General features: G+C 36.5%; 1 protein-coding gene across 2 annotated transcripts in view; it reads left to right on the forward strand.

Annotated features, from left to right (window-relative positions):
- FBXW8 (F-box and WD repeat domain containing 8) overlaps positions 1–12,473 on the forward strand; it is a 116,350-nt gene that overhangs the window by 53,498 nt on the left and 50,379 nt on the right. The window lies entirely within an intron of this gene.

Consider the following 12,473-nt stretch of genomic DNA (forward strand, 5'->3'; position numbering starts at 1 on the left):
CACATCATGTAAGATAATTTATGGTAATATGTTCTCCCTCTGGGACTGATAGCATTCTTTTTGTGTATGGGTAACTTTGAATTTGTAGAACTCAGTAAGAATAGTCTAAAATTAGTTTTACCTAAGTAGTAAAACACTTGATAGTTTATACCTAATAGCAGTAATTTTCATGGCATGATATCCTGTACTCCTACCTCTTGCGTTTCTGACTTCCATTATGTTGTTAAGTTTGAATCTCCAAAAGCCTTGTTCTCCACTTGCCTGAATGCTGGACCACGAAACATTCCAGAATGTCAGTGTTCATGTCATAGCACTCCAATCTTCAGAGTCAGCTTGACATTACCGTTTGGCTCAAAGGGAGACAACTATAGTAAAATGGCTATTAGGGAATTTTATATCTATGTGCCGTTTTAAAACATAAAAATTAGGGTTGAAATCTTGAATATATTTTCATTGTATTACTTTTAACATGAACTCTATTCTTTTGGTCTGACACTAGTAGATGCCATTGATGGATTTTCTTTTCAGTCTCTAGAAATTCAACTAAACTCTGTGGCATGTAATATTTCATATTTGTTAAGATCCTGGGTAGATAACAGAAGAGGACCTTGAGCGTCTATCTTTGCTATTTTCCAAATTATCAATGAACTTTTTTTTAAACAATTATGCAAATGTTGACGTAGTTTTAAGTTAGAATAATACAGTTTTATAATCAACTAATAGCCTCCCCCTGCCACACACACAGTTTTCTTCAAAATCATGGGGAAACTGAGATCCAGTGAGGCCAGCTTAGTGAGTTGCTTGGGGTTGGGACGTTAGTGTGAATCCAGAACTCTGAAGATGTCTCCTAGGCCCTGCCGTGGTGCTAGCGCTGCTTATGTAATACTGAACACCGATGCTTGTAGAAACATGTCCACCCCACATCTCGTATCTCGTAAGCTGGGATGGTGTGACGGGTGCTGCTGATTCAGTATTGTCAGTTAGAATTGCCTTGTCACCCTCATCCCTGTTGCTGCCCGCAAGTACTGGAGAACCATGTAGGTATGACAAACTACTTTCTTCAGTAAATACTGGGCAAATAAAAAAATTCACAGTTAAAATTCAAACAGAGTGAAAACGTATAAAAGGTAAAAGGTTCCCTTTTACAGGTTCTCTGCTCCCTTACCTCCAGTCCCCCTCACGCTTTACACGTAGCTCCCACTCAGTGTATTTTTCTGCACCTAGCTTTTTTCACCTAATGACACATCTTGGTCATCTTGGTATCTTTCCCTATTGCACTTGCGGGTGAGCCCCATTTTCCAGCCTTGCAGTATTGCATATGTCTTACAGTTTATTAATTAGGTCCCTTAGTGATGCACATTTGGATTATTTATTTTTGTTATTAAAAAAAACGGTACTGCAAAAGGCATCCTTGAACAAATGTGATTTGCTTGTGGAAGTATATCCATGGGGTAGATTATTGGTAATTACCAGTTTGGAGGCTACTGTATGGATGTTTTACATTTTGATAAATATTATCAGATTGTCCATCAAAAAAGTTTCACTTTTTGGGTGGAAAAGTTTTATAGTTTCACCAAAATATATGAGAATGGCTGCTTCCTCATGCTTGTCTGACAGGTGGAAATGGCATTTCACTGCTGTTGTGTTTGCCTTTATTTACAAGAATATATGAACATCTTTTCATTGTGCTATTGTTTGTTTCTCTGCAAGTTGCTCGTTCCTATTTTTCCCATTTTTCTCTGGGTTCTCTTTTCTGATTGAAAAGAAAGGACTAAGAAAACAACTTTATCTATTTATCATATCTATTTCAAGTATCTTTTCAGTTTGTCATTTATTCTTCAATGGGCTTTATGGTTTTTCTGGATGGCGTTGTGTGTATATATGTATGTAATTTTAATCTTTTTAAATAAGTGAGTGGGTTTTATTTTGTGATTTAATGTTCTTGACTAAGTGGTACATTTCTAGGGATGTAAGATCAAACTAAAATAGTTTATACATTGAGAAGTCTTTCTTCTACTCATTTTTGTCCATTCCCTTCTAAAGCAACCCTCTATTTTCCTGTATATCCTTCTAGTATTTCTGTATTACAAATACAAGCAAATATGAATATCTATTCTTATCCCCTCATTTTATAAACAAAAAAATAACACAACTACTTCATATTATTTCTCACCTTGTCTTTTTTCACATATCTTGAAAGGGTGTCCATATCAGAATACAGAGAACATCCTCCTTTTTCATACCTGCATAGTATTCTGTTGTGTATAAGTTGCTTAGCTTACTCACCTAGTCCCTCATTGCAATGTTGTAGTGAAAAACTTCATACATATGACATTTCATGTGAGTGCAGGAAGGGCAGTTTGCTATAAAATTTCTGGGTTAAAGGGTAAATGCAAATGGGGCTATACTATTTTGTACTTTTACTAACAAAGTATAAAGCCCTATTCCTCACAGTTTTATTAGCAAAGTATGTTTCAGACCTTTAAATATTTGTCAACTTGACAGATAAGAAACAGTATCCAAATGTTTCAGCATACATTTCTCTTAGTGTGAGAGAAGTTGAATTTTTTCATATACATGCCTGCTACTTACAATTCTGTTACTCCTGTGGCTTATGTTTTACATTTGAATCTGAATCAATACATTGTTCATCCTGAGCTAGGATAAGGTAGGAATCCAAGTATATCTTTTTTACAGCCTCTCTCACCAGAAAGTCCATTTCTGCCTCATTGATTTGTAAATTATAAATTGCCTTTGTAAATTTTTAGATAGGAAATTCTTTTAGTATTTGGTTCTGTTTCTGGATGTTCTGTTCCAGTTGATCTGTCTAGTTGTTTATATCATTGTCTCGTACTTCGGGCTCCACATCATGCTCTGGGGGAGTTCCTTTACTCTAAGATTAGGTTAAATCTATAGTAGTTCCATGGCTACATCATTTACAGTGAAATCTTTGATTTGTCTCAAGTTCATTTTGGCATTAGGATTATTTCTTTGATAAGAGCTCCTGTGCTTTGCTCCTCTCTCTGAGCTTATTTTGCCGGTCTGATGAGGGTAGTTCCTATTTCTCAGATAAGCAACTTCTCATTTTCCCCCAGACCTCAGGTGGCATTGTCTTTGGTCTCCCTTCAATTTAACAGATTGGCACTGTGATACTTATACCAACATATTCACGAGTGGCTACTTCCAGTCAAAGACAGATTGAAATAATCAAAGGCACATTTTATATTGCTCCTTCCCAAAAGTAGTGAACAGGCACTTCTTAGGCACAATGTGGCAAAAATGAAATTTACCTTATAGGGTCTGCTGTATGAAATTTGTGACTGTGCCCCACAGAAGAGAAGAATTAGGCAATAAAATGAGTTAATGAACTTCAGCTCCTGGTTGTGCCAAAGGGAAGCTCTGTAACCATTGAGACCCCCTTGATGGTCTCCACATGCATTCTCCACAGAAGGAGTCAGATCAGAGGCTTGGATTGGGGGAAACTGCTTTGGGAGAAAGTAAGTCATCCTTTTATCCTTTCTAGCCTCCTTGCCCTTAAGGAACACTGTACACCCACCTGGGGTGCCGAGATTTGGCAAGGTGATCCACAGTTGTGATTTTTTGAATTCCAACCCACTGGCCTCATATTTCTTCTGCCTTGTTTCCGATTGTCAGCACTGGCCATCCTCCAGTTTGATTTTACCACTAATTGTGTTGCACGTTACCGTACCGAAATGAATCAAATCAAAATGCTTTTCCTGGAGCTTTAGATAAAGCAGGCGAAGGTTCTGAGTAATGAGCAGATGCTGCTAATGCAGGGACAGTGGAGACCTTGCCAGGACTCCATCTGCTCCATGCTTGCCTGCCTTTGGCCTCAAGCCACAGCATTAGAGAATGGCCGTGCACTCGAAACCTGCTCCCTGCTCACAGAGTTCGTCTTGAAAACTCACTCTTTGGTGAGAAATGAGATTACACACTTCTTAAGTGCAGAGAAGTTCTTATTCTTCCCCCTAAGAAGAGGGAGGAGAGAAAAGACCCAGTGCATACTCGCATGCAGAAATCTATATGGGATAGCCAACAGCCATCTTTATATGGTGCCATCAAGCAAGGCAAAGTGGCTTATCCACTTCCGCAGCACTCCCAGTGCAATTGTCTGCACCCACGTGCTCCATTGTCCAGGGCTGTGCCTGCCTTGGGCCGAAGTGACTGTGGTTTCTCATTTACTGATGTATGAACAATGGATGAGAGTGGGTCTCTCCAAGCTGCTTTTTAGCACCAAACAGTAGGACCATGTTTTACACAGCTATGATGAAGACTAGGTGCTTTAAAATTTTTATGTATAACTTTATGTTTAGCAAAAAAGTCAGTGTTGATAGTTTTGCTTATGTCTCTTGTTTGTACATTGATGATGATATGACTGTAATGACAACGTTTAAATGTAATACAAAGTCATCCCCCACCCCACCCCCATTAAAAAAGAAGTTTTAGGAGTGGTTCGTTACGGTGCTAAAGTATTGCTTGTGAAATGGATAAGACAATAGGCTGTGGATTGTGGAGAATTTTTTTTTTTCTCAAGGCCTTTCTTTTCTGGTCATTTTTCTCTTAAGTTTCAATAACTTGTTTTTGCTTGAAACCTTTGCCTACCCTTAGGCCTTGGAGTCTACTTAGATAGATATTCAGCAAACAACAAGGTGAAATTACTTTCTGACAACCAAAAAAAAAAAACACTTTTAAAAGATAGGACACATTTATAAATTTGAACAATTTTCTTAACAGTATGCTCATTCTTAAAGATATTCGAAGCAGAATTTAACATTTAAAATGCAGAGTTCTGAACTGAGGTGGTTCTTTTGGTGTTGAGGAAGTATTTTTAAGGGCATTGAACTCTAAAGTTGACTGACACCTCAAACTGTTTCTAGGGTGTAATTTGTTTCATAGACAAACCATGGAGACTATGCCTATGTGATGGAGGAAGTTGCTAAATAAAAATGCCTTTTAAAGATTTTTCTACTTTTCAGTAAGAAGAGTGAAATTATTTGCTTTATATGTGCTTATGTAAGCCTTTGGACTGAATATACACTATAACTAAATAATATGCAGTGTTCCTCAAATGGTAGTCTACAAATATAATCTTGGGCAGGAGTTGTGAGATCTCTAGGAAGGTAATTAAAAATATGTGTGTTTTTATAGTAATCTTAAAAAAAAGAATCTGCGTCTTTTGACCTTGTAACTGAACCATGATGTTGGATCTCAGTATTTGAATTTGCATTCTGTGTTCTCAGCCTGCTGGTACCAGATGATCACCTGTGTGCCTTGTGATACATTGTTTTTCACACTGGGGTGTCCACCAATGACCTCTTAGAGTCTGTACACTCTCAAATTAAGAAACACTGGAAAGGGAAGTTCTTTGTCTCTGTAGGGACAGACTAGCAGGTGATCAATTTCTAGGATAACTAGAAATTTTTGAAGTTATTAGTGAAAATAATTTGAAACCCTTTTTTCTCATGCAGAAAGTAGCACTTTGAATTTGTGATAGAAGATTTGATATGAATCTTTTGGCTTATTAGGGTGATTTTACTGAACACTGATTTTTAATAATATACAGTATGGTGCATAAATTCAAATAGCTGTCCTGTCTTTCTATGTTGAGGTTTAAAATGGAAAGGAGCAATAAATAGCACAGGGTAGTTTTGGAGGGATAGTTGAGAGAAGAGAAATAAATTGTCCAAGTTCTTAAATGGACCTAATGAATTCCAAGCATGAATTTGTTTTTAGGGGGATGACAAATCTAATTTTAAGTGAGAGAATTTAATTTCTCTTCCAATACTTGCACTTTTGGTTGTAGCATTTATTCCATTCTAAACCCTAGGGTTCTGTTGAAGCAGATGTAAATATATTTGTGGAATTTTTTTTGTTTTAAAAGCAAAATGTGCCTGCCTGCCTGCCTGCCTGCCATTTCACTCAAAAAGCCATTAGGCAGCCCAAGTGGAGTAGGAAAAGCAGCCCAACAGACCGGGGACAGGCGGAGGAGGGAGTCTGAGTGGAGCTGTGGCCTGGCAGGTGTGGGAAGTTGGCAGTTTTCAGGGAAATTGAGCAGGTAAATATATTGAAGCTAATGAGAACCAGTTTTCCCATTATTGGAGGAGGGACTTACGCATATGGAAGGGTGACAGCCAGAAGGATCCCTGTGGTGCTGGTGTGGAATAGGAGGTATTGGTGTGGAATTCATAGTTTTCAATATAAATAGAGAAGTAAATAGAGATGTATCTGTGTTCATACGCATTTGTTCATCTGTGTCCTAACTTTGTTTGCTGAGAGGTGTAGGAGCAGCAATGAAGAGCCCAAGAGCAGTGACTGCACCTAGTGCTCAGATCTGTAAATGTCACTGTCCACTAAAAGGAACCAGGGCTGCTTGAAGAAATGGCTGACTCCAGGGCTGGGGTAGGGAAAGAACAAAATGAGCCTGGACCATCCCCTACTGTGTCAGGAAGTAAGGAAGTGCTGAAAGAATGTTGGTGATGTGGCAGAAGAACACAGAAGCTGCCTTGGCAGATCTGGGACAATTTGAGTATACAAAATAAATGATAGCAATAGATTATAACCCACTAAACAAAGTAGGAATCCTCAGATACACACTTAGAGTAGAATGTCAGCTAATAAATGTAAAAAGAACGATGGAATTGGAAAAAGCATTAATTGGAGTCATAGTGATAATAGTTGATTCAGACCAAAAAATCCTATTGATACTAAAACTAATGAATGAGAATGAGATAAAATTGGTCAAATTTAACATCAGTAATGGAACAAATTGACATCCTGTGCATTATATAATAGGGTGCAGTAAGAAGAACAGAGAATCACTTGTGTGATAGTCCAACCAAAATGCATAACCCAGTCTAATCATGAGGAAATACTGGACAAACCCACATGAAGGACATTTCTAAAATACACTGGCCTGACCTCTTTAAAGCTGTCAGTCATGAATGTCATGGGAACTCTAAGGTACTATTCAGCTTAAAGGAGATTTGTGAGACAAGACATGGGAGTGCCATGTGTTATCTTGGATTGGATCCTTTTGCTATAACGCATATAACTGGCATAACTGACAGTGGGACCTGAACAATAGGCATATAGAAGTTATTGTAAATTGTCTGTAATTTTTAATTGTTTCAAAATAAAAAATTAGAAACATAGTTTTGTTTCTAATCAAGATGAAGTAAAAGGGACTAGATTTATTATACATTAAGCAACTAGAAGACTGGACAAAATATGTTACTTCCAATAATGGCTTCCAAACATTAAAAAACAGGTAGCTTAGAACTGGGATCCCCTAGAGAAGAAAAAGCAAGGTGAGTCCTACAATTATACCACCGTAACCAGCTGGAAACAACTCACTACAGGTACAGGAACAAGAAGAGAGGCTGGTGACCTCACTGAATAGTGGAGATACCACTTAGAGTTCAAAGAAGTCAAGATAAATAGAATTTGTGGGCTAGAGTATCAGAGGAGGATCTGCATACAGGGAGAACTCTACAGATTTGCTGAGGGATCCCCTCAAGTCTTCTGAGTACTGGTCTGCATTTATGGGAGAAGAAATACCTGTGACTAGGGAAAGAACTACCTGAAAGGAGAAAGCAGAATAAGTCTAGAGCTTTCACAGGGTTAGGAATAGTTTGCATTCTCACCAGCCAGAGTGAAAAGACCTCTGTCTTTTTTTAATCCCACATGAGGGTTTCTACCCACAAGACTTAGTCTAACCAGTTACCTCCCAAAGGCCTCATCTCTAAACAGCTTCCCATTGGGAGTTAGGGTTTCAGCATGTGAATTTTGGGAGGATACACACATCTAGTCCATAACACCAAGTATATGCTGTTTACAAGAAAGCCACTTTAAAGATACAATAGGTTAAAAGTAAAAGGATAGAAAAAGTTATACCATACAAACACAAATTAAAAGAAAGCCAGACTGGCTATATTAATTAAAAACAAAGTAGATTTTAGACAAATATTACCAAAGATAAAATGGAACATTTCATAATGATAAATGGACATAAGAATACTAAATATGTATGCATCTAACAACACAACTTCAAAATACATAAAGCAAAAACTGACAAGTGAAAGGGAAAACAAATTTGTACTTATGGTAGAAATTTTGGCACTACTTTTTCCATATTTGATATACATAATTAGTAATCAATAATTAGTAAGGTCAAAGAAAAATTGAGCAACATTGTCAGACAACTTTAACTAATTGACATTTATAGAACTTTCCACCCAACAACTATAAAGTATACATTCTTTTCAAGTATATTGACCAAGATGGACTGTGTTCTGGGCCACAAAATTAGTTTCAATAAGTTTAAGAGGATTGAAATCATGTAAAATATGTTCTCTTACACAAAGTTTGTTTCCTGACAACTGTGAAACTTAGAGTAAAAATCATAACAGATATCTGTAAAATCTCCAAATATTTGGAAATTAAACAATACACTTCAAATAACCCATGACTCAAAATAATCACAGGCAAAATTAGAAACTGTTTTGAACTGAATGAAAATGAAAAACAGTACATCAGAACATATGAATGTAGCTAAAGCAGTGCCTAGAGAGAAATTTATAGCATTAAGTTTTTATATTAAAGAGAAAAAATAATACAGGAAAATCAATGAAATAGAGAGCTGGTCCCCTTTAAAAGATCAGTCTGATTGACAAACCCTAGCCATAGTGATCAGGAAAATAGAAAAATGAATTAACAATATCAGAAATTCAAGAAGGGGCATTGTTACAGATCTTACAGATGTTAATATGACTGTAATGAAACATGAACAACTTCATGCCAGTAAATTTAACCTCTTAGATAAAATGGATAAATGGAAATTTTTGAAAGACACAAACTACAAAAGCTCACTTAAGAATAACTAGAAAACCAGAATAGCTCTATTTCCATTAGAGAAATTGAATTTTAATTTAAAATCTCCCACAGAGAAAACTGCCAGCTCAGTGGTTTTACTGGTGAATTCTACCAAATATGTAGAGAAGGAATAACACTGTACACTTCTGTAAAATAGACTGTGAGGGAACACTTATCAACTCAACCTACAAGGCCACCATTACCCTGATACCACAACCAGATAAAGAAAAAAGAATAGTACATGAAAACAAGTAAATTACAGATTGATATTCCTAATGAACATAGATGTTAAAAATCCTCAACAAAATACTATAAAATTGAATCCTGTAGTACCTTAAAAAGATAATACATCATAACTGGTTAGAATTCATCCCAGGAATTCAAGGTGAATTTAACATTTGAAAATCAATCAATATAATTTATCAGATTAACAGACTATAAAAGAAAAACTATTTCAATGGAAACAAAAAATATTTGGCAAAAACCAGTTTGTATTCATGATAAAAACTCTTAGCTAACTGACATAGAAAGGACCTTTCTCCATATGCTTAGAGCAGCTGAGAAAAACAGCCAACTTCATACTTAATGATAAAAGGCAGTGCTTTCTCCTTACAATCTGAAACAAGGCAAGCTTATCCGCTTTTACTACTATTATCTAACATTGTACTGGAGGGGCTTCTTACTGCAGTAAGACAAGAAAAGCAAATAAAAGGCATACAGATAGAAAAGAAAGAAGCTAAATCATCTATTGATAATGTATATATGAAATCCAAAGTAATGAGCAGAAATGTTGCTAGACCTAATAAGTATCTTCAGTAGTGTCACTGGATACGAGAACAGTATGCAAAAATCAGTTGTATTTCTTCACTTTAGCAATGAGCAAATACAAACTGACATTGCATAAAAAATATTTTTTTATATATAAGTACATATTTAAAAATGTATAAGGTTTATATTTTTATAAGATCAGGATTTAATTGAGCAAAATATGTGTGAGACCTATATGCTGAAAACTGTAAAAAGTATACTGAGAGAATTTAAATAAAGCCCAAATAAATGGAGAGTTATAATCACTCCATCCCAATCAGAATCTCTGTAGGCTTTTTTGGGTCAAAATTGATAAACTGATGCTGAAATTTAAAATCTAAAAGAAAATGCATAGGGCCAAGAACAGTTTTGAAAAAGTACAAAATTGGGGCACTTACACTACCCAATTTCAGGATTTACTGTAAAACTACAGTAATCAAAACTGTGTGATACTGGCTTAAGTGTAGAACAGAATGAAGTCCAGAAAAAAGACCCACCTATTGAGTTTTTTACAAAGGTGCCAAGGTAATTCAGTGAAGAAATGATAATCTTTTCAACAAATGATGTTAGTACAAGTGGGTATCAGTATGGCTTTTCCTCCTCACCCATGAACCTCTACTTTTACTTCATGCGATATGCAAGATAACTCAAAATGGATGGTAGGACTAAGTATACAATTTCTAGACAAAAAGCAGAAAATCTTTGTGACCTTGGGTTAGACAGAGATTTCTTAGGCCACACACACACACACACACAAACAAATTATAAAGATGAGTGGTGTTAGATGTAATCAAAATTAAAAATCTTTGCCCATTAAAGATACCATTAAGTAAATGAAAAAGGCAAGCAAGTTATAGACTGGCAGAAAATTTTGGCAAAACATGTATCTGATACATGACTTGCATCTAGAATGAAGAACTTCTTAAATTCAAATTAAAGAAGACAGCCAATCAAAAATGGCAAAAGATTTGAATAGACCTTTCACCAAAGACATACAAATATAAATGCATGAAAAGATACTCAAGATCATTAGTCATCAGGGGAACTGTAAATTAAAACCATGATGAGATACTATTCCATATCAACTACAGTGGCTGAGAGGACTGATAATACCAAGTATTGGTGAGACTCTAGAGCAGCTGGTACATCCGTTCCTTGCTGGTGGAAATGCAACATGGTATAGTCACTCTGGAAAGACATCTGGCAGTTTCTTATAAAACTAAACACACACTCACCATATGACCTAGCACTCTCACTCATATATTTATCCAAGAGAATGTATATGTTCACACAAAAACTTGTACTTAAATATTTATAGAATGTTATTCATGATAGTTCCAAACTGGAAGCAACCCAGATATGTGTGAATAAGTGTATTGTACATCCATGCAATGGGACGTTACATGTCAGCAACAATGAACAACCTGCCGACATGTGCAGCAGTATAGGTGGATCTCAACAGCATTATGCAAAGTAAAAGAAGCCGGACACAAAAGAGGACATGCCGAATAACTCCATTTATATGAAATTCTAGAAGAAGCAAAGCTATGACAGGAAGTAAGTGAACAGTTGCCAGAGGCTAGGACTACGGAGAGGGGACCAGACTGAAAGGGGGTGATGTAGAAAAAGTTAACAACAGGACCAAAGGATATATAGTAAAAAGTAAGTGCGCTTGCTCTACCTTCCACCATCTGGTCCCCTGATTTACTACTACCAGTATCTGATAAACTCTTCCATATTACTCTAAATTATGTTGAGTCACTCAGTTATATTGTAGGGAAATTGGTTGGAGTGAGTGGTGCATCCATAATGGTGTCTCTCACAGTATCTGCCTTCTTGACGCTTGCCCTACAGGAGAGGTGGTCCAAATTCTCCATCAATCCCTTTTTCCTTTGACTTTCTATTTAGTCACATTATCAGTCTTATATATCATTTGCCTCCTTTCAATTTACTGTTTTTATTTTTGATTCTTGTTTTTAAAATGTTCGTTCCTTCTGCTTTGCACTTGAGACTACTAAATATCTTCATTTTCCTTCTTCTTGACTCAGTTTCTGCATTGGTGATGTCATGTCTGGTCACTGCTTTGCTTACACCCTAACCAGTCACTTCATTGGTCCACAGCCCAATCAGATTCTCTTACTTGTCAGTCTAAAAGGCAGCTTCCAGAATGCTTCATATTTATTGTTTTTCTGCCTTAAGCAACAGAGTTCAGCTTCAAAGCTGTATGTTCAGCTGGAGGTGTTGAAGATGACATGCATGGTAGATATAACATCCAGGTTAAGAACAAATCTCATTTTTCAAGACCTTCCATGACTTAGCCCTACTTTATGACTCTTGTTTGTACTGTTATTAATCTACCACTGGCCTCCTCTTCATGGAAGAAAACTAGTTTTATCCTCTGAAACCTCATGCCACCGTTACATTTTTGGCCTTCATTTCATAGGGACATTTCATAGGGGTGTTGTAGGGACTTAATGAATGAAGAGGTACACGTTTAGTGAGTGCATTGGGTATATTTTAAATTTTTGTTAAAGTACTCTTTTTGTAGAATTTCTTTGACTCCTGCTTAATTTCTTAAAGGCAAGTGTTTATTTAGATGGTGGCAATTGCCACCATCTTTACAAATAGTTTCACTCAGTGTCTCTGAACTGCAGTTAACTGATCATATTAAACTGTACAATAACTTCCTCCCCACTTATCCAAGGTGTCGCTTTCCATGGTTTCAGTTACCTGCCCTCAACCAAAGTCTGAAAGAAGATGATCCTCCTTCTGAC

The sequence above is a fragment of the Manis javanica genome, chromosome 15 (assembly GCF_040802235.1).
Source record: "Manis javanica isolate MJ-LG chromosome 15, MJ_LKY, whole genome shotgun sequence".
Classification (NCBI taxonomy): Eukaryota; Metazoa; Chordata; class Mammalia; order Pholidota; family Manidae; genus Manis; species Manis javanica.